The sequence below is a fragment of the Sus scrofa genome, chromosome 6 (assembly GCF_054392235.1).
Source record: "Sus scrofa isolate SSC_HxYL_T2T_F1_AM1 chromosome 6, Sscrofa_HxYL_maternal_Yorkshire_Landrace_v2.0, whole genome shotgun sequence".
Classification (NCBI taxonomy): Eukaryota; Metazoa; Chordata; class Mammalia; order Artiodactyla; family Suidae; genus Sus; species Sus scrofa.
This window is the reverse complement of record NC_139388.1, coordinates 36,610,537-36,632,535: the sequence shown is the minus strand read 5'-3', so window position 1 is coordinate 36,632,535 and position 21,999 is coordinate 36,610,537. Positions and strand designations below refer to the sequence as shown.

Below are 21,999 nucleotides of genomic sequence, written 5' to 3'. Positions count from 1 at the left end.
CTGTCCGCACTGAACGTTGTCGGCACAAACCCATCAGCCCTCCAGAGGCTCCCTTTTCAACAGGTTTTCAGCTGTCCAAAGCCCCCTAAAACGACCTGGACTCCAGTTTCCAGTTTTTTAAGGGTATAACAGAGCCTCCTTTGGGACCTAATCTTCGGTCCCAAAATGAGTCACCTGTGACATGCAAGCGGGGACTTCACTGAGCATTTCTCAGTGACCTTTGCAAAGGCCGGTAGGAAAGAAGCTAAAGGAGATGATAAGATGAGGGGGGGCTGAGAGGCGCCTTCCCCAAGTGGAACAGTGCTTCTCTGCAGGGGGAACAGGTTGGGGGGTGCGGGTGGGTATTTTCCTCTCTCTCTCTCTCTTTTTTTTTTTTTTTTTTTGTCTTTTGTCCTTTTACGGCCATACCCACGGCACATGGAGATTCCCAGGCTAGGGGTCGGATCAGAGGTACAGCTGCCGGCCTACACCACAGCTCACAGCAACGCCAGATCCTTAACCCACTGAGCAAGCCAGGGATGGAACCCGCAATCTCATGGTTCCTAGTCAGATTCGTTAACCACTGAGCCATGACAGGAACTGCCTCCTCTCTCTGTTTTTGAATATTATTTGCACCGGATGCAATTGCGTGAGTGCTGCAAAATGTTAGCCTTGTTCATCCTGCGAAGTAAAGGCCATAGTAAAGGAAAAGCCGCTCAGAAGCATCTTCTTACACAGAATCAAAGACTTGACTACCTTCCCCTGCCCTCGATTTCAGCTCTCCGATGTCATCCCCCACTTCTTCCCACCAGCAGCTCAGCCCCAGGCACACAGGCCTTCTCACCCTTCCTCGGACATCCAGGCGCTCTTCTGCACCAGGCCTTTGCACTTGCTGTTCCCGTTGCCTGGAAAGGCCTATCACCTCCTCACGTCATCAATCCCAGTCATCTCCTTAGAAGGGCCTTCCCTCACCTGATCTAGAACCGCACCTGGAGTTCCCCTACTGGCTCAGTGGAAACAAATCCGACTAGTAACCATGAGATTGCAGGTTCAATCCCTGGCCTCGTGCAGTGGGTTAAGGATCTGGCATTGCCGTGAGCTGTGGTGTAGGTTGCAGATGAGGCTCAGATTCTGCATTGCTGTGGCTGTGGTGTAGGCCAGCAGCTATAGCTCCAATTCAACCCCTAGCCTGGGAACCTCCATATGCCACAGTAGCGGCCCCAAAAAACAAAATAAAAATAAAATAAAATAGTAGTTCCCGTCGTGGCGCAGTGGTTAACGAATCTGACTAGGAACCATGAGGTTGCAGGTTCGGTCCCTGCGCTTGCTCAGTGGGTGAAGGATCCGGCGTTGCCGTGAGCTGTGGTGTAGGTTGCAGACTCGGCTCGGATCCCGAGTTGCTGTGGCTCTGGCGTAGGCCGGTGGCTACAGCTCTGATTGGACCCCTATCCTGGGAACCTCCATATGCCGCGGGAGCGGCCCAAAGAAATAGCAAAAAGACAAAAAAAAATTTTTTTAATAAAATAAAATAAAATGAAACTGCACCTGCCCAGCCCAGTGCCCAGCCCTCTTCCCTTTCTTGTCTTCCTGAGCCTGATCACTAACACACCACACACCTCGTGCTCACTTACCAGGGTCCCTGCCTGCCCGCCACCAACAATCAGACATGGGCTCCAGGAAGGCACAGATGTTGACATTTTATTCACCGCCACACCCAGAGCCCTCGTCTGGCACTGTCAGGCGCTCAGCAATAATTGACTAGAGGAATGAATGAATGAATGAATGAATGAATAGCTGACTTTTTATTTTCCTCTTTACAGCCGCACCTGCAGCATATGGAAGTTCCTGGGCTAGGGGTCAAATCAGAGCTGCAGCTGAGGGCTACACCACAGCCCCAGCAACTCAGAATCCAACCCAAATCTGCAACCTACACTGCAGCTCTTGGCAACACCAGATCCTTAACTCACTGACCAAGGCCACAGAGGAACCTGAATCCTCATGGACAGTCTGTCAGGTGCTTCACCCACTGAGCCACAAAGGGAACTCCAAAGGTTGACTTTAAATCATTCTTACCCAATTTTTTTTTTGTCTTTTTGCCATTTCTAGGGCCGCTCCCACGGCATATGGAGGTTCCCAGGCTAGGGGTCGAATCGGAACTGTAGCCACTGGCCTTTGCCACAGCCACAGCAACGCAGGATCCGAGCCACATCTGTAACCTACACCACAGCTCACGGCAATGCCAGATCCTTAACCCACGGAGCAAGGCCAGGGATCGAACCCACAGCCTCGTGGCTCTTAGTCGTATTCGTTAACCACTGCGCCACAACGGGAACGCCCCATTCTTACCCAATTATTAAAGCAGCCCCAAGACTTTCTTTTGTCCACACTTTCTTTGTAACCCTAGTACAGACTGCGAAAGGGCATGACTTCTCTGATCCAGACTTTTCACTAAGTCGGAGTGGCCTCCTGCCCACGGACATTAACAAGAGCACCACGAGATGGCTCATCTCCAGGGTCCTGAACCCACATTCCAAATCCGGGGCATTTTTCTTGAAGAGCATTTATCACTCAATCAAGCCACCCAGCCAGCCAACACTCGCGAACACCACTTACAAGAGGCTCAGCCATCACTGCTTCAAATCTCACTTGTCCTCAAATATCTCCTGTTTATCTTGGGAACGATCAACATGAATAGTCCATTTGTTGGAAGAACATAATATTTTCCTTGGCTTTTAGGCAACCGTCTGGCAAATGAGCTTTCCCCATGTAACTTTCTGATGGCTTTATTCGAGCAGTTAATTAGAATTATACAGACATGTTTATAGAAGTTTAAATGAAGCATAGTTCAAGTTTGTGAAAATATATATAATTACTCACACCGACACTTCCCACTGAAAAAGAAAAGGCAACATAAGCAAGATTCCTGAAAGCAACAGCAGGCGCTAGCAAAGCCTCTGCCGGCTTCAACGGCTCCACTTTGGGGGCCTTGGGGAGACCAGGCCCCCGGTGGGGAATCTGCAGACCCACCGCCTAACACTTTGCTCATTAGGCTGAAACTGCAGCCAATGCTTTTGCCCACAGAGTCCCTGGGGTGGGCGCCGGGCCCCAGGCGAGGCCCCGCGTGGACCGTGTACACACGCTGGGTGCCACCCGCGCACAGGAGCAAGGCCATAATTTGTCGTACAACCAGCTTCAGCGAAGAGGTCTGGAGACCCAGGGAGGTTCTTTCTCTACCCTGAGGGTGAGACCTGAGCCTTCTGAATGGAGCACCGTCTTTGGCAGCCTGAGGATCCAACTGCAGAAGAGCTTTCTTTTTTTTTTATTTTTTTAGGGCCGCACCCTTGGCATATGAGGTTCCCAGGCTAGGGGTCGAATCAGAGATGTAGCTGCGGGCCTACACCACAGCCATAGCAATGCCAGATCCGAACCACGTCTGCGACCTATACCACAGCTCACGGCAATGCCAGATCCTTAACCCACTAAGCAAGGCCAGGGATCGAACCTGCGTCCTCGTGGACACTAGTCAGATTCGTTTCCGATGAGCTACAATAGGAACTCCTGCAGGAGAGCTTTGAGGCAGGCTTGCCTAATCTGGTTCTCCCACCTTTCAGCCGAGTCCCCCGTCAAACCCGTGCTCCCGCTCCCCTCAGTGTCACCTAACCTGGACAGGGCTTGTCCTTTGCTCTCCCCCACCCAGTCCCACGGTGACAAGGTGGCAATGTCCACGTTGTGTGGCCCAGAATCCACTTCAGCTGACCCCTGTCAACAGTCAAACTGACCATTCGGGTCAAAGAATTCCTCTAAATTATTCAGATTCATGTCTTTAAACTTTTTCTTTTGGTTTTTAGGGCTGTACCTGCGGCATATGGAGGTTCCCAGGCTAGGGGTCCAATAGGAGCTACAGCTGCCGGCCTACACCACAGCCACAGCAATGGGGGATCCAAGCTGCATCTGTGACCAACACCACAGCTCATGGCAGCGCCAGATCTTTAACTCACTGGGTGAGGCCAGGGATCCAACCCACATCCTCATGGATACTACTCTGGTTCATAACCCGCTGAGCCACAACGAGAACTCCCCTCATGCCTTTCAACTTAAAAGAAACACTGCCAACCCTCTCTACCTTTGCGGGTCTAAAAAGACCAGCTGGCTCCCATGCCAGTGGTACTGTTTAGCCTCATTGAGACTGATCAGCGAATGGCTTTCTTAGGAATGAAATGGGCCGACTCTACTGTCTCGTGGAAGGAGGGAGTTCCCAGACACAAAAAAGAACCATCCTGGGGGCAAGGCGACTGGACGTGTGTAGGCAAGGGTCCGATCCAGACGTCCAGACAGGCAGTGCGAGCTGCCTCTTGGCTTCAGCCACTGGGCCAACCAGCCCCACGGGCCTCAGCCCATGCCCCCACCCCCCAATGCTCTCCACTGTCTGTCCACTTCAGATGCGGATGTTTTCACAGAGCTAGCCCTTAGAGAAGCCCCAGCTCGCCATCTGGTCACTGCAAAGTGAAAAGGGTCCATCCACAGACGCATGGAGACATCCTCAAAGAGCAAAGAAGGTAAGAAGGAATTAGGGGGCCAGGGGAGAGGGAGAGAGAAGCAGATGAGGCAAAGCAAAGAGACAAGAAACACAGGCAGGTCCTCCATGCAGTGCGTATTCACTAAATGCCTGCTCCACGCCCGGGCACCGCCTAAATCCCTCCCCCCCGCCCCGGCCTCCCTCCTGAAGCCTCGGGACACGGGAGGGGGCAAGTCAGATCCAGTCCTGGTCCAGATACAGCTGAGAGTTCGGTGCAAAAGGAAGACTGTAAACAAGCAAACTCATAAATAAATTCCCACGGCAAATAACAAACATGATATTAAAAATATATATATTGGGGTTAATAGATGCAAACTCTTGCTTTTGAAGTGGATAAGCAATAAGATCCCGCTGTTTAGCTCCGTTGCTTGTGATGGAACATGATGGAGGCTAATGTGAGAAAAAGAATGAATACACACATACACACACACACACACACACACACACACATCTGAATCTGTATATATGACTGGGTCACTTTGCTGTACAGCAGAAATTGACAGAACATTGTAAATCAACTATAATCAAAAAAATAAAAATCTAAAAAAAATAGAGACCAGTAGCAGTGCCCCTACTTCCGAGGGGAATTACAAGGATGCAATGAGCCAGGATTTCCCTGTGACCGCTACGCTCCCCTCATTAGAGCAGGAACAAGGAAAGGTGGTCAGGAAAAGCCACACTGCACTGAGTCCAGAAGGATGAGGAGGCGCCAGCCAGGTGGAACAGGGGGCAGGGAGAGTCCATCAGAGGGAAAGATGGGCAAAGAGAACCGTGTAGTCCTAGAACAGGAGGAGAGGAACAAATCTTTCTATCCTAATGAAAGCTCAGGCTATGCGGGAGGGTCCTAACGAGACCAGGGAGGTATCCAGAACCTTGCATGAAAAGAGACACAGGAGTTCCTGCTGTAGCACAACAGGATGGGTGGTGTCTCTGCATCACCAGGTGGCAGGTTCGATCCCCAGCCCGGCACCGTGGGTTAAAGGATCCAGTGTTGCCACAGCTAGGCTGCAACTCAGATCTGATCCCTAGCCTGGAACTCCATATGCCATGCGGCATCCAAACGGAGTTCCGTCATGGCGCAGTGGTTAACGAATCCAACTAGGAACCATGAGGTTGTAGGTTCGGTCCCTGCCCTTGCTCAGTGGGTGAAGGATCCGGCATTGCCGTGAGCTGTGGTGTAGGTTGCAGACGCGGCTCGGATCCCGCGTTGCTGTGGCTCTGGCGTAGGCCAGTGGCTACAGCTCCGATTAGACCCCTAGCCTGGGAACCTCCATATGCCACGGGAGCGGCCCAAAGAAATAGCAAAAAGACAAAAAAAAAAAAAAAAAAAAAGAAAAAGAAAAAGAGAGAGGGACAGACAGGGCCTGGCACAGGCCCCCTACAACTGGCTTGTCCCCAAACAGCACAAGGTACCTCCCCAGCATCCATTTTTTTCTTGCTGATCCAACTTAAATTTGTTGATATTCCCAAAGGCCACTAAATCTAAGGAAAGCTGGAGCTCTCTAGAGCCCAGCAATGGTGTTCCATATCTTGGCCTGTATCGGTCTAGGATGCACAGAGGAGGCCATTCCCAGCAATGAGACACAAGGGAGGGACCACAGGACCATTTAAGGAGAGTGTCCTTCCCCTAAAGATAGGTCTATGAAAGAGAGTTTCTCTCGCCTGGTTTTTCAATATTGATTACGTAGGTGTGATGTCCGGCCCCACAGCAGCCATTTCCTCACCAAGAGAAGACAACTTTTGTGGGCAAGAGCCAACGTGTTGAGCAGGACAGAGGATAAAGATGGAAGGCAACTGAGTTGTCACTGAGAGTGTTGACTGCTTCACTGAGGACTCTGATGCCACAGTCCCACCAGACTTCTCATCCTATGGGATGTTGCATCCCCTTATGCTTAAGTTGTTTTGAATGTGGATTTCATGTTCTCCATCCCAATTGCCAGAACGCCCTGTCAGGCAGCCAATTCTATCAAAACTGAATGTCTAGCATAGCTGCTTGCTCTTCCTCTCTTCTCTAGATTTCTGTGCGCCCCTCCCTGCCCCAACCAGTCAGAGGTGCAATCCTTTCTGCAGGGGAAATTCACAAGCTCAGAATCTTGGCAGAAAATTCCATCCAGAGGAGTGAAATAGGCAAAAAATATTAGCTCATAAAGATCAGGGGAGGGAGAAAGCATTATGCTTAATGATACCATACAGTACCAGTCTAAAAACAATCTCACCAGGCCGGAGTCGATGTTCCTGCTCTAATAAGCAGAGGTTAGAGGTCACAACAAGATCCTCCTTAGCTCATTTTATCCTTGTAATACTCCTAGGAAGTGGGGATGGTTTCCCTATTTTATTGTTGGAGAAACGATAAAATGAGTCACATTTAGGAAGGCGAGCTCGAGAGCCAAGAGGCCTGGGTTCAAATCTCAACTCCTCCATTCACCAGCTGTGTGACCTCAGGGCCTCAGTTTCCTCATCTATAAAATGGGGATAATATAACTACCGCTTAGAGCTGCTGTGAGGGTAGCAGGGGACACTATAGAAAGGACACCAGGAACTCCTGCTGTGGCTCCGCAGAAACAAATCTGACTGGTATCCATGAGGATGCAGGTTCGAACCCTGGCCTCGCTCAGTGGGTTAAGGATCCGGCATTGCCATAAGCTGTGGTGTAGGCTGCAAATGTGGCTTGCATCTGGCGTTGCTGTGGCTGTGGCAAAGGCTGGCAGCTATAGCTCCAATTGGACCCCTAGCCTGGGAACCTCCATATGCTGCAGGGGAGGCCCTAAAGAAAAAAAGAAAAAGAAAGGACACCAGAGTCCTGAGTGTAGTTTCCAGGCAGGGCTGCACACGATGAAGGCCTGGGGGCACACTGGGATCTAAACTGCTTTCCTAAGAGGTCCTAAGACACCCGGGCTATGGGGACCGAGCTCTGCAGAATGAACAAGTTATTGGCAGGAATCCGTTCTACCCGCTCGCTTTGTCCCTTCTGACTTTTCCTCCTACAAAGCAGAGGCTCCGGAAAAGCCACTAAGCATCTGCGCGCTCTGCTACCGAGGCCAGGTCTTCTGGGGGTGTGGGGCAGGCGCCCCTCCTTAGCTCTAAATCCAACTCCAGCCCCAAGCCTTTGTCAAACCATTTGCAACTGTGCAGGTATTATCCTGGGCCCACCCAACATGAGTAGATTAAAATGAATTCGGCTAAAAAGTCACTCGGGCCAAGTCTGCTGACCAAGCCGAGCGATGTTGCTTGAGTCTCAAAAACAGTGTGAGATCATGAAACGCCTGTCTTCTGGGGGCAGTCGGCTCTAAAGGGAGCTGCTGAGGAAGAGGCCAGGAATGTTGTGAGCAGAGGCAGGCTCCTGGGAATAAGGCGGTGACCTCCCAAAGTGGCTCCTTTTCCAGATCTCTGCCCTTGGCCGATATGGACATCAGGAGGCCTGGAACCCACAGCCCCTGGGGCAGAGCCAGGGAGCCCAGGGGAAGCGCCTCAAAGAGGCAGAGCCTGAGCAGACATCTTATAACAGATCAGAGCAGGGCACCCAGAGGGCATCCCAGTGGAACGCTGAGCCTCAAGCTTACAGGAAGGACTCAAGCTGGGTGGGCAGAACCACTGCAGTCAGGATCCCAAATCCCTCGGGGGCCGGCAGGCACCTAAACTGACTTGTGCAGAGGGGCTGTGATGAATACACTCCACCTGCAGGTGCAGCCTCCGCCCTCCACTGCCAGGATGGTTGCCAGGCAGGACAGTGGGCCGAGGGGTCCCAGGTCAGCCCATCTGTTACAAGAGAGAAGCGAGACACCTGGATATATTTTTCGGTGAAATCTCCACATTTTTAAATGTTGGTTTATTTCTTGCAAACACAGCACAGCCCCATCACAACATATCTGTGGGCAACACTGCGCCTCAGGCCACCAATGTGCCATCTTAATCAAAAAGGCTGGAAGACCAACAAAAAGGAGTAGATACTCAGGTCAGCTCACCTCGGCCAGATCCCCCTTTTAGGCCCTTGAAGGAGCTCGTGGAATGGGGACCACAAGCTCCACCCATCAAGCAATACCAGCCCAGGAAACACCTCCCCAGGGAGAAACCAGTCACACTTGGCTCTTCCTGGACCTTGAGTTTCCTGCCTGAACAGGATGGATGGATCTCCAGGCAGGAAGAAAGACCCGCGCATGCGCCCGGCTCCAGACCCCAGTATTTATATAGTTTCATAAACTGCGAGTGATTATTTTGCTTCATAAGAACAATCACTATGCAAATGAAACCTCCAGCTAATACAAACACGGCTGTTAAATTCACTTGCCAATGTTTATGAAAAGAAAACTCGCGCAGCCCTGACCAAGCCTGCTAAGAAAATGTTTAATCACAAGATACGTTTAAGTGAGGAAATTAGGCAAATAAGAAAAGATGTCCTGATTTTGCTTCCAGGACCCCCACCCCCACCCCCGCTCCACCACCACCCACCCCCTCCTCTGTTCAGTAAGACAATGATGGTGAAATAACAAGGTTCCCAGAGGACGGACAGATGTCAAGACTCAAAGAAGAAAAGACAGAAAATGCAGAGACTAGAGAAGCACGGTTCCCCAAATTTGGGCAGTACCCTCGGGGTCTGCCGCCCAGTTCTGCACATTTGTGTTTTGCCGAGATTATGAGACGCGGGAGAGGGGAAGGGCTCGCAGGGGGTTCCGCAGGCCTGAGCTGGTGGTCATGCAGGGAGCGTGCAGAAATTCCCGCTGGCTCATGGCTCCTGCGGTTGGCAGCGCTGGAAGCCAGGACACATCCTGTGCACAGAGTGATCACACGTGGGGCCAGGGCCCTGGACCACAGAACCAGGCCTCAGGATGGAGTGAGTTCCCAGCTGGCGGGCATCCTGGGGCCTTGGCTTCCCACAGCCTGTGGCGGGGCAGGGGGCAGGGGTGGGGACCCATGCAACACCAGAGCAGGGCAGAGGGACAGGGGCCTCAGGCAGGACCCCTGAAGGAGGATCTCGAGTCCTCAGACAGCCAGGCAGTAGTCCAGGAAGAGTGAACGGCCCTGGTATAGGGATGGCTTCTAGAACGTTAGGGCAATGGAAATTCATCTTACAGGATTTGCTTGAGTTCAAACCCCAGTGGTTCCACCACGGACTCCCTGTGTGACCTCGAGCAAATTACTTTCCCTTTCTGCATCACATCTAAAGCCTTATCTTTTAATAGGCCTGAGGCTTACATCATTTCGACAACACAGTGAGATCACATGTAACATGCTTAGCTGAGTTCTTGGAACATAGTAAATGCTCACTAAAGGTTAGCTATCTGGTCCAAATCCTTCATCCCATCGATGAGGCCCAGAGAGGGTGGGCGGATTTCCCCACATCACACAGATCAACAGCCCACACGGAACTTGACCCCAGCTCCAGTCTCTCCAGCAGAGATTTAGAAGAAGGGGTGGAGGCGAGGGCCTGGCCCGGCCCCACGGGCCCCTCTGGGAAGTGTGCTCGGCCAGGAGGCAGCGGTAGGAGGGACTTCTGGAGCAGCAGCTCCCTGGGGCTGGGGGAAACCGGAGCCTGGGCCTGGCAGGGCCTCCCAGGGGCCCAGGCAGGGGCAGCTGTCCAGAACTGTCTGTCCATGGAGGGGGCAGGGAGGCTGCCACTCGGAGCACGCCGTGTGCCAGTCCCTGGGGCCGGGCCGGCTCAGCCTGCTGGCTCCATCCAGAGCCCGCCCCAAGGGATGCCGGGGGAGGCAGCCAGGATCAGAGCCGCCGGCTGCGCGCTCCCCTCCCCCAGCAACAGGGGACTAAAGTGGGTCAAGGAGGAAGGAGGGGGCCCAAGAGGACTGGGGGAGGGGCCCTAGGAGCTCAGAAGGCACCCAGAGGGAGGGGACAGAGGGAAGATGCCTGGAAAAGCAAAACCATGTGTGCAGTGGGCCTTGGGGGGCCAGGGCAGAGCTGCCAAGGACTTGGGGCTTCTCAAAATCGCCTCAGAATTAACTCCAACGGGCTTTCCTCCTGGCTTCTGCCCCCAGAGGGTTGGTGCTTCCCTTTCTTCCGCCACCCCCTGGCCTTGGGGGCTCTGCTTTCCCCCTCGCCTCTCCTAGAGCCCTGCCCCCCACTCGCCATCAGCTCTGGCCTCCTGGCTCAGACCTGGAGGGGGGCCCAGCCCAGCAGTCCAGCCAGGAGGTGCAGCCTAGGGAGAAGCAATCCAGCTGACCCCATCCTGGGCCCAGGCTCAGGGGGGACAGTGGTGGTGCCAGGTCAAGCCAGGCCCCAGTCACCAGGGAGAATGCTAAGAGTGGGGCCCACAGCCCCAATCCTACCCCCCCGCCACTACCCACCCAGCCCAGGGGCATCCTTGGGAAGCCTGGTGCAAAATGAAAGGGAGGAGGAGGCAGGAAATGCCAAACAGGGCTGGTCCCAGCAAGGAGGGGAAGCCAGGCCCCCAGGCCCCTCAGAGGTAGGGGCTGGGGTTGGGGGGGGGGGCAGAGCTCGACCCAGAGAGACACAGGCTCCAGTCGGCCTCCACCCTTGGCTGGCCCTGGCCCAATCATGGGCTTCTCTCCCAGCTCCTCCACCCTGCATGGCCCAAAAAAAAAAAAAAAAGGAAACCACCACCCAGGCAACTCGATATGGTCCAGAAACCTCCAGGGTCCCTGGGTTCCAGGAAGCCTGCACAGGAGGGGGTGGAGGGCAGAGAATACAGAGGGTCAGTGCCCAGGGAGAGGGATTTCAGGAGCGGGGGCAGGGGGTGGGGAGGGACCCTGCAGCTCCCGGGCCTCTTGGTCACTTTGGGCGTAGGTCAAAGGGCTGCCTGGAAACCCAGCCCTGGAGGGACATGCGCCCTGGGTTCAAACCCAAGCTCAGGGGAAAGTGTTGGCCCATGCAGGCTCATAGGCCATGTCCTGGGCCCAAGGGGCCGTTTGTGGAAACAGAGAGAGGCCCAGAGGACTGGGCCCTTTAAATCTTTGAGTTCCCTCCGCAAGGCCACCCACCCCCAACCACTGCATCCAAGATTCCTGGGCCGAGCCAGCAGGACTCTTGGGGCCTGAGGGTGGGGAGTGAGGGTAGAAGGAAGGACTCCCCACGCTAAATGTGGCACGTCAGCACCTCCCACCTAGCAGAAAGAGGGCTGGCCTGCCCCCCCCCGCGGGGTGCAGGGGGGGTGCAGTTCCTAAGAAAGCAGGAAGCAGGTACAGCCCTGTCCACCAGCCACCCCAAATGTCCCAAGGGCCTGGCTACATCCTCCCACCCAACCTGTCCAAGCTGCTTCTCCCACAGCTGAACTTTAGAAGTAGGCCCAGGCAGGCCAGAGAGGGGGAGGGGAGTGGGGCGTGTGGACTTGGCCACCGGCTGGGTCCTCAGGGGGAACGCGGTGTTACAGCCTCAGAGTTCATAACTGTTTATGGGTCTGTCGCCCAGCCTGGCTCCTGGGGGAGGGGAAGCCACTCATCCACCAGGGATACAGAAGGTGGCTCTGGGAGTGACGCGGGCAGGCACACGGTGTCAGCTGGCCTGGTCATGATGTGTGACCTCGGATCTCAGGCTGCCCCTCCAAGCTCCCTCACCTGCAGGATGGCAAAAGTAATGGTACCAGCCTCGCAGGGGAGGGGAGTTCATGAGAAAATACATATATAAAGCACTCAGCGTGCACCAAGCCTCAGTAATTTTCCCCTCCTGCCATCCTTGCGGCCCAGAACAAACCTGTGTCCACAGACCAGAGCAGGCTTGGAACCCTCCGAGCAAAAATAAGACAAGACAAAATGCACAGAGAGGTCTGAGTCAGGCCCCGCCCGACCCCAAGCTCAGATCCAGAACCTACCACAGGCTTCAAGCTCCCAGGGCGAGCCTGAGCCATGAGGATTTTGAGGCAATGGAGACAAGAAATTCAGAATAGAGCCCAATCAGATACCCAATTCAGACTGAACTGTGGATGCAGCAGGCACATGAGGGCAGCTGTCTTCTCACTGGCCTGCCTGGAGCTCAGAAGGATCAGGACAGCTCAGGGACCTGGTGCCAGTGAATGCTAAGACTCGCCCTCCACCTCCAACACTGACGGTGTGCAGAGGGAGGCTTAGGCCCTAGTAAGCCAGGGCCTGGAGGACAGAATCCCAGCCCATGGGACATGGAGACCTTGAAATGAGTAGCCTGACAGACAACTGGACACCAACTTGCCACATGTGTGCAGTGTGAGCCAAGGCAAGGCCGTGGGCATCTCCGGATCACCCTTTCTCATCTGGCAGATGAGGAGGGACCCCTCCAACCTACTTCCTGGGTAATGAAGTGCCCTTGGAAGTGCCCATGAGAACCTCTGGAACCACGCCATGCTCAGAGGTTGTGCAAACCTCCAGGGTTGTTCAAGCTCGAGGCCCAGGGGCATGCCCAGGGACTCTCCCAAAAGGACTGGTGGGCCACCCCACCTGCATATTGGTGTAACTGCTCAGTCTTTTCTTTTCTTTTTCTTTTTTTTTTTTTTTTTTTTGGTCTTTTTAGGGCCACACCCTCAGCATATGACGGTTCCCAGGCCAGGGGTCTAATCGGAGCTGTAACCGTCAGCCTATGCCACAGCCACAGCAACACCAGATCTGAGCTGCATCTGTGACCTACCCCACAGCTCACAACAATGCCAGATCCTTAACCCACTTAGGGACTCCAGGGATCGAACCTGCAACCTCATGGTTTCTAGTTGAATTCGTTTTCACTGCTCCACGACAGAAACTCCAACAACTGCTCACTCCTTATTGAGTCTCACAATGCCGCCACCAACTAAACTGCAAAATCCCTGAAGGCAGGGGCCCAGCCCTTTTCACTGGTCACTGTGCAACATAAGATCTAGTACTGGAACCAGAAATGAAGGCACCCAGGGAATGAATGAAGTCAGAGGTATCCATTAGTGAATGAATGGGTGAGTGAATCCTAAGTGGCAAACCCAGAACCACTAGATCTGTTCACAAATCTTCTGTCTGTAATTTCTTGAACATATACAAATGCACTCAGAATTGCACTCCCGCGCCCACATGTCCCATACACACGCGCCTGGGCACCACGCAGGGGCAGAGCACGGCTGTGGGGCCAGGGCCTTCGTTCAAATGCTGCCTGGTCCCAGCTGTGAGACCCTGAGCCATTTGCTTTGCCATCGTGTGCCTCAGTTTCCTCCTCTGTGAAACGGGTGCAGTCACAGTACCTCCTTCACAGCGCTGTAGAGAAGCTTAAATGAGAAGAGCTCAGAAGGACGTTTATTCTTTCATTACTGCACACTCCGGGATGGCCGCAGCGGTGGTCAAGTGCCCTCTCCTGGCCCCGCCCCAAAGCTGCGGGCCAATCAGCGCTCCAGTCGGCACCCAGCTCCCCCAAGGCGCAAATCTGGCGGGCGGGGACCGCCGCCCACCCACCGGCCGGCACCCGGCTGCGGGTTAGACGGCACCCGGCTGCGGGTTAGACGCCGCCGCCGCCGCCGCCTCCTGCCCGGCCCGCCTCCGGCCCTGGGCCGGGGCGGACTCGGGAGTCCTAGGGGCGCCAGCTGGGCCCGGCCAGCCCCAGACTCCGAGGGGCGGGCGGCCGGGGGCGGCCCGCGGTGCAGAACAAGCCCCGGCCCCACCCGGGCAGCGCGAGCGAGCGCCGCAACCCGCGCCTTCCCAGCCGGCCCCCCGCCGCGGCCGCTTTGTGCCCAAACCTGGGCCTGAGTTATTGCGCCGCAGCCATGGAGCCCTTCCGGGCGGGGGGGCGGCCCGACGCGTTCCCAGGACGGCCGCCTCAAAGGGGTCCCGGGGCCGCCCCGCGGGGCTGGCAGACGAGGGCCCAGGGAGGGGCCGCGTTCCCAAGCACCCGGCCCGCTGGCCAGGCTCTCAGGGCAGGACGTGCCCCGAGCCCCCTCCTCTTCGTCCCCTCCCCATCTCCTTTCCCGCCTCCTCCCCAACCCCAGATCTCCTCGCCCTCTCCCAGCGAGCGTGACCCCCTTCCCCACGGCTCTCCACTCCCCTTCTCTCATCTCCCGGGGGCACGGACGCGCACGTCCCCCTGGGCAACTCAGCAGACAAACCCCAAGAGGATCTTGGAGGCCCCCACATCCCACCTCCCGTCCCGGAAGTGTCTGCAGTCCCCATCCCACCAGCCTCGGGTCACAGCCCTGGCTTGGAAAAAGGTTGGATTCTGGGCTGGGCCTCAGAGGCAATGGGCTGTGGGAGCCTTCTGGCCTCATTTTCCCATCTGTCCGATGGGGGTGGGAATGTGGGTCCAGACCCAGGCTCTGGGGACCCGGCAGGGACCCGGACAGGCAGGGGCTCTGCCAGGTGGTGTGCACAGTCTCGGCGGGCCTGCCGGGCGTGGGGGGTGGGCCTGAGCTCTGCGTAGTGATTTTCTCAGCACTCCACTGAGCTGGGACTGTGTGATTCAGAAGGGAGCTCCACGGAGGCGCCCAGGGCAAGACTGAGAGCCAGAAGCCGCCCTTGCTCAGAAAGAGCCTCATCAAATTGACTCACCACCCAGAGGAGCAGCTCTCTGAGGCCTGGACAGTGCCGTGGAAACCGAAAAGGGCTGGGCGGGTGGTAGGTCCTCCCAGCTGAGGAGGCACAGGCCCAGGGAAGGATCCCCACGTCCCACACCCTCCAAAGCACCAACCGCCAAGGCCTCCAGCTCCTCTCTGTGACCGGCTCCCTCATTGCCTTGGACTCAAGGGTCACCTCCCAAATGGCCCTGTCTGGACAGTGTTCCCCAAACCACTCCCTGCCTATCCCAGGACTGGCTTTATTTCCCAGAAATTATGTTATTGACTCTTGTACTTGTAAATGGGCTCTCACCCTCACTAGAATAAACTTTTAGAGTGCCTGGCCCATAGGAGGTGCTCAATAAACATGTGTGGGATGAATAAATAAACGAATGAATGGGTAAACCAGTAATGACAGTATACCTTCAAAGAAACTCAAACTGAACTCAGGTCTTAGGATTCCATGACTATTAAGTCTCGTTTGGAAAGTATTAATGGGTCTGAGAGAGCCCCACCTTAGCACAGTCAAGGCTCTGAGAAGCCCTGAAAGTCTTAAAAACTTGTAACTCTGTTTAACGCAGTGGCTGCCAAATGTGTTTGGCCACAGAAAATATTTTTTTCCTTTCGGTGGAACATCAGCAAAATCCTGGAATACATATTGGGAAACAAGAACATAAACTCATTTCTCACCCTCACGACCGTGACTTTACAGATGTCGGCTCAATCTTGGCGAGGAGAAAGGAATTGCTTCTTTGCGGTAGCGAACTCGCGTCAAGCATCGTGCTTGGCCCATACACAGTAGATGCGCCAAAAGTACCCCAATGAATGGACAGAAAGGAAATTCACAAACCAAGTCTACCACCCCAAGTCTCTACCCCGGTACTGATTTTTTGAACCACACAAGCAATGGCAAGAATCTTTCCCCCGGAGGCTGGTGCTCACACATCCTGTGTACAGGCACACACGCATACAAACATGGACACACAAAGAAGAATTTGAGCTGGTACACACATGCACAGACTCACTCATGCACGCCCACATAAACCCATGGACACGCCTAAGCGCACCTGTTCTGGGGCATAGGCCCACACAGTCCCCTTCCCTGTGCCTGGCCAGTGCGCCCCTCTAGAAAGGCAGCTGTCCCTTGGTGAGGTGCAGAGAATGGGGAAGGCAGAAACCTCATTCACAAGCTGGCCCCTCCAGGACAGCAGGGCAGCCCCAGCGGTTGATATATTAAAAGCCAGATTCCCTGCCGCCGCCACCTGCATCTTCTCTGATGCTGCATTCTGAGCACAAATGTGCAGGTGAGGGAGAGCATGGCCAAGTGAGGCTGCTCTGGAGTGTGATTCCTACCCCAATGGATGGCCGTTTCAGTTTCATAAAGCTCCCTCTCCTGGGAGTAGAACCCCCATTTCAAAGAAAATGAAGCTGAGGCAAGGAAGTCCGTGGGAGTCCAGGTCTGAGGGCTCAGAATCCTTCCACAGCCCTCACAGCTTGAGAGGTCCAGGCTGTTCCCAAGGCAGACCCTGGCCGAGGTCAGTGGCAGCAGCCAGGTCCCCCCAACACATCCTTGCCCTGCCCCCAGGCAGAGTTCTGCCCCCAAGTTCATCGGATGACCTTGGACATCTGAGTTGCCCTCTCTGGGAAAGTCTGACCCTTCACATGAGAAGGGAGTTCAGCAGAGGATTCTCTAAGACCTGTGACTCCTCGTGAAAAAGAAAGCCTCGGGCCCCCACCTGAGTGATTGGAAGCGAGTGTCAAGATGAAACGAGCTACTGCCTGAAAAAAACGTGCACGGCCTAGTGCCTGTATACAAGCGGTGCTCATTAAATGTTAGCTGCTCTGGGTGTTGTGATTCTATCCTTCTGGGTCCAAATCAAACATAGTCCCCTCTTCCAGGACTTGCCTGATTCCCCTGATTTAAAGGAATCCCTCCAACCTCTCTCAGCTCTCAACCTGCACCTCTATCTCGGGCTGCCCTCTCTGATTCTGTGGTCAGGGCCTCCATTTGGGTCATCTCTGTATCCTCCTTGGAGTCCAGGCTAAGATACTCACCTGGGTAAGATACTCAGGATTTAGATGGATGGATGGATGGATGGATGGATGACAAGGAAGGGAAGGAAAGGGAAGTGAGAAGAAGGGAGAGAAGAAGAGAAAGGATGAATGACAGGTAGAAGATGAAGGATGGATGGATGGATGGATGGATGGAAGGATGGAGAGAAGGAAGAAGAGACATGATTAAAGGACTAGCTGAAGGAAAGAGGTGCCCAAACACCAAGGTCCACATTTAGAGAACACAGTTCAGTTCCCCTACCTAAAGAAGAACTAAAAATGGTCTATAAAGATAAGAAACACAGTCAGCTTCACTAGTAACCAGGGAAGTGCGAATCTGCCAGAGTGGCAAAAAGGAAAAGGGGAAAAAGAAGGAGAAGGAAAGGAAAAGGGGACACATCATACGTAGGCAAGGATTAGGAGAAATATTACCATTACTGCAGGTGCCCCCTTTGTGAATGGCACGTTGGAACTATCCTTCAAATTTTTAAGTGACTCGTTAGTGACCTAACAAGTGCACTTCTCGGAATCTAGCCTAAGAAACATAAACATTTATAAACAAGGAGGTTCCCTGCATCCTTGTTATAACAGAGAATAACTAAATGTCCATCATTCGAGGACTGGGAATAAACACTGGCACACCCACGGAGTTCCGGTTGTGGCTCAGTGGTTAACAAATCCGACTAGGAACCATGAGGTTGCGGGTTCGACCTCTGGCCTCACTCAGTGGGTTGGGGATGCGACATTGCCATGAGCTGAGGTGTAGGTTGCAGATGAGGTTCAGGTCCCAAGTTGCTGTGGCTGTGGTGTAGGCTGGCAGCTGCAGCTCCGATTTGACCCCTAGCCTGGGGACTTCCGTGTGCCACAGGTGCGGCCCTAAAAAAAAAGCAAAAAACTCCAAAAAGATTGGAAACTCATTGCTTCGTGAAAATAGCAAATAACAGAAATTATAGACAAGCCTTATATATCTAAAATTTAAAAGTTTAAACTTATATATGCATGGGTACACACACACATGTTTTTGTATAAATCCACGACAGATGAGATCTTGGAGGAAAGATAACTGTGGATAACAGTGCTTATTTCTGGGGGAGGAGGGGATTAAATTATGAAAATGTATAAATCATTTTGTTTAAGATGCAGATAAGGACAGCACCAAAGGAGAAGAGATGGCTGGGGAAGCAGGCAGAACTCCGACGCCTTCCCCGGAGACTCCCAGCCCCTGGAGAAAGCATGAGTTTTCTCTGTTGTCTTTTCAGGCCCCTTGAGCAGTGACAAGGCCAGGTAATGGTGACAGATCCAGGCTCTAGAACTGGACAAGCCCTGGGCTAACCCCACCTCCGCCCCCTCCAGCCGTGTGACTTTGAGCAAGGTAATTCTGGGCTTTCAGTTTGTACTTCAGTGAAACTGAGGGGACAGGTGGGCGGAGCTGAAGGCAGGGTTGAGTACCTGGTCTCAACCATCCCTGCACATCCTTCCTGGGATCAAGGCCAGCCATGCTGGTGGCTGTGGCTGGGCATCTGTGCATCCCGGATGTTCTCTGCCCACATTGCCCCTGGACTAGAGGAGGACAAGAGAGCCTGCTCTAGGGACACTTGGTAAAGGCCCTGGGGCCAGAAGAGCCAGGGACACCTTGCACTGACCTGACACGTGGAAAGACACCAACATCACGGACAAGCCCTCAGCACGTCTTCTCTTGTCTGATGTTCCCTTCAGCCCTCAAGAGGTCACGGCCACAAGGGAGGATGGGGCCACCGGCTGGAGGGCTCTCTAGAACTGCCTATTCTGCCTTCTCACTCTGTGGACCAGTCACTTTAAGAGGTACTTTGCAAAGACTTGACCATATCTTTCTAGCCTGTATTCTTTTAAAGCCAAAGCGTCTTGTGTTTCCCCATTCTGATGTTCCAGGAACTCAAATCCTAAACTATCAGATAACTAACCCAACCGGTTCCATCCCACTTCAGAGACAGGAAAACTGAGGCCCACAGAGGGAGCTCTCCTGCCCAAGACAACAGAGAAGGCTTCCACCAAACCGCAACCCTCTCACAGGAGAGAAATGACTCAATCTTGATTCAGACCTTCAGGGAGAGGGAGAGAGAGAGAGAGAGAGAGAGAGAGAGAGAGAGAGAGAGAGAGAGAGAGAGAGAGAGAGTGTGTGTGTGTGTGTGTGTGTGTGTGTTTTGGGGGGGTGTCTTTCTTTTTTATGCTGAGTTTTCTTTCATTGGCAGTTTCTCCTGCAAACACATCCTATGTTTTCCTTCCTGCATGCTTCTCTCAACACCTCCACCCCCTGGGTGCTATTCGTGGGCAAACCATCCCTGAAAGATGCAGAAGATCCCAAAGGCCACTTAATGGAGGCTGGACCACAAGAGTGCCGGCCAGCCCTGAGCTGGGTCAAATATGTCCACTTTGAAGCCCCTTCAAGATTGTGGCAGGAAGGAGGGGGGGAGGGGATGGATTCAATGAAAAGTTTTGCTTTATTTAAAGTTAGTATGAAAATCTCATGTCGCTCTCATCATTTCAAAACAATGTTTTACAATCTAGCACAACACTTGGCACAGTAGCTACCAGAAACAGTAGGTACAATCTTGCAATAGAGTACTCCACATACACACACACACACACACACACACACACACACACACACACAGAGGCACGCTGCCCCCATCTGAGGCTAAGGATGAAGGAGAAGAATGGGCACAAAGCATCCCAACCCCAGCGGTTGAGGGCTCCCCGCTCCCTGGGTCCTCCAGATGCAGCAACTCCCACCTCCTGGACAGAATAGGGGCTGGAGCGGGGGAGGGGCGGGAGAGACCATCAGAGACACCAGCCCTGAGCCCAAATCACGCTTAAAGATACTCTCTGCTCCCTGTCGATTCACCCACTCAACTCATTCACCTGTTCGTTTAGGAATTCATCTAAGTTGTTAACCAGTTCACTCCTTCACTGGTCCACCGTCATTTATTCCCTCAACAGTTTAGATAGGTAGTGGCTCATTCATCTAACAAATCCTTTTTAAACTCAAGAACCCAGAAGCCCACGTCGAGGTCATCTGTGAATGAGCGTGGCATCCTGGGAGCCCACCAAGCTGACCCCATCTGGTTCAAAGAAATCCTCTCCCAGGGTGAAGCGAGCAAGGCCAGCTCTGCCACCTCTCCACAGGGCTGCTTGGGGGACTGGAGACCTGAGTTACTCCTGGTGGTCCCAGGAGACAGACCCAGGACTAATGCATCTCAATTACAGGAGGTGGCCTGCAGCTTCATGGAAAGAAGAACAGGTGACATTCAAGCTGAAATTGCACGGGTCTAGCATAGAGGTCGTGAGCTCCCTGAGACTGAAAGTGTGCAGAGTCCAGGCTGGATGGAACTCAAGATGCCACACACACACACACACACACACACACACACACACCCCTACACATGCAACGTCTGAAGGGAGGGGCCTCCAGGCTTCATCTTCAACCTAGGGTTTTCAGGATTCTGAAAAGTTCGAAGCCAAAAGCAGTAACAAGTCTGAAGCTTCCCAACACGCATGCCACTGCCCTGGCTGGCCACTGTCTCCCTGAGGGGACAGGGCATCTGCAGAGCTGTCCTGGGCACTGAGAGCACATGCTCTGCTCGTGGCTTCCCTGAGAACCCAGCCCTCTCTGCAGCCTCCACCCCAGGTGACAGGAGCGTGCCCCCTCTTTCCATTCCCCCCCAGAGCCCGCCCTCTCCCCTCCCCCTCTCCCTAGGGACTCTCTGGAGCTGGTAATCATCTCTGCTCTCCCCAAGTAAAGACCTGCCGCCCCAGAGGGCTAGGGACCAAGCAGTTTCTCAGGTTCAGGAACCAGAAATACGCTGTATGTGGTTGGTGGCTACGAGGTCCTGCAGCCCCCAGGCCAAGGGTGGACACCCAGCCTGGATGTGACAGCCACTATCATCCCAGCTCCCCTCTCCAGCCATGCCCTGCTCCCTAACCCAGCCCAGATGGCCATCACTCTGCCTCAGGCAGGTAAACGTCAGTGCCACAGGAGTTAGGTGAACAGTATGTTTTATTTAATTAGGATCAACAGAAGAGATAAACCTCACAGCAGGATGGGAAATGACAACGCTGCAAAAAATAATTCATGCCCAGGTAACGAAAGGGCAAATTTCAATTACAGAAAAAAATGGGGGCAGAAAAGGTGCCTGGCACCTCCAAAGAGGAGAAGCGCAGCACCCGGACCTGCGGGCCAGAGGGGGCCAGTGCTCTAGGACTGGGAATCCGGGCAACCGAGTGGCCGTTCCAGAACAGCAGTCCCTCCCCTTCCCCATCACAGTTGGGTTCATTACCACTGAGCCACAAGGGGAACTCCACAGCCTGAAGTGTGCAGGGCTGGGTAAGTCAGAGGGGCTCTCTGGGTCCTGGCAGGCAGGAGTGGGGGCCTCGAGGCAACCTCACACCTGCCAGTCTCAGTGTCCAGAGGAACAGAGCCCCCGAGGAGAGAGAACGACTATTCTCACCGTGAGAGTGGTCATCAGCTCACTCAATAGCTCCTAAGCACCTTTCCTGCCCTGCCCGCAGCGCACCAGCCCTGATGCAGCCCTAATTCCCGCCCTGCCCCAGCTCTGGGTGCACCAGTCTCCCCTCTTGCACCCAGGCAAGGAGAAGCATCACCAGCTCTCTGAATCACTTCATCTTCAGAGCCTCTGCTTCTTCTTCTTCTTTTTTTTTTTTGGTCTTTTTGCCTATTCTAGGGCCACTCCCACAGCATATGAAAGTTCCCAGGCTAAGGATCGAATCAGAGCTGTAGCCGCCAGTCTATGCCAGAGCCACAGCAACTCGGGATCCGAGCCGCATCTGCAACCTACACCACAGCACACAGCAACGCCGGATCCTTAACCCACTGAACAAGGCCAGGGATTGAACCTGCAACCTCATTGCTCCTAGTCGGATTCATTCATTAACCACTGCGCCATGACGGGAACTCCAAGAG

At 54.0% G+C, this 21,999-nt stretch overlaps 1 protein-coding gene across 3 annotated transcripts in view; it reads right to left on the bottom strand.

The window, feature by feature from the left end:
* The window catches only part of ZNF423 (zinc finger protein 423), a 370,202-nt gene that overhangs the window by 336,534 nt on the left and 11,669 nt on the right, over positions 1–21,999 (bottom strand). The window contains exon 1 of one of the 3 annotated variants that reach the window (XM_021094223.2): positions 13,692–13,973. The exons of the other annotated variants lie outside the window; for them this stretch is intronic. The gene's annotated coding sequence lies outside the window, so the exon portion shown is untranslated. Of the gene's footprint in view, positions 1–13,691; positions 13,974–21,999 lie in introns of those variants that run through there. 3 annotated transcript variants of the gene reach the window in all.